Here is a 226-nt window from a genome sequence, read left to right as displayed (position 1 = left end):
TTCTTTCTTTCTTTCTTTCTTTCTTTCTTTCTTTCTTTCTTTCTTTCTTTTTCTTCCTTCCCTTCTTCCTTCCTTCCTTCCTTCCTTACTTACTTACTTACTGGAAGAAGGACATTTATTAAAAGAAAATAATAATTAAACTGACTGATTGTACAAGATCATTGACTTCATTTGTTGTATTGTGCAAAATTTAGGAATTTATAGCCAACATAGTCTGAGACTCTCC

The sequence above is a fragment of the Cyprinodon variegatus genome, unplaced genomic scaffold (genome assembly GCF_000732505.1).
Source record: "Cyprinodon variegatus isolate N-32 unplaced genomic scaffold, C_variegatus-1.0 Scaffold784, whole genome shotgun sequence".
Classification (NCBI taxonomy): domain Eukaryota; kingdom Metazoa; phylum Chordata; class Actinopteri; order Cyprinodontiformes; family Cyprinodontidae; genus Cyprinodon; species Cyprinodon variegatus.
The sequence above is the reverse complement of the archived record's forward strand: the minus strand, read 5'-3'. Positions refer to the sequence as shown.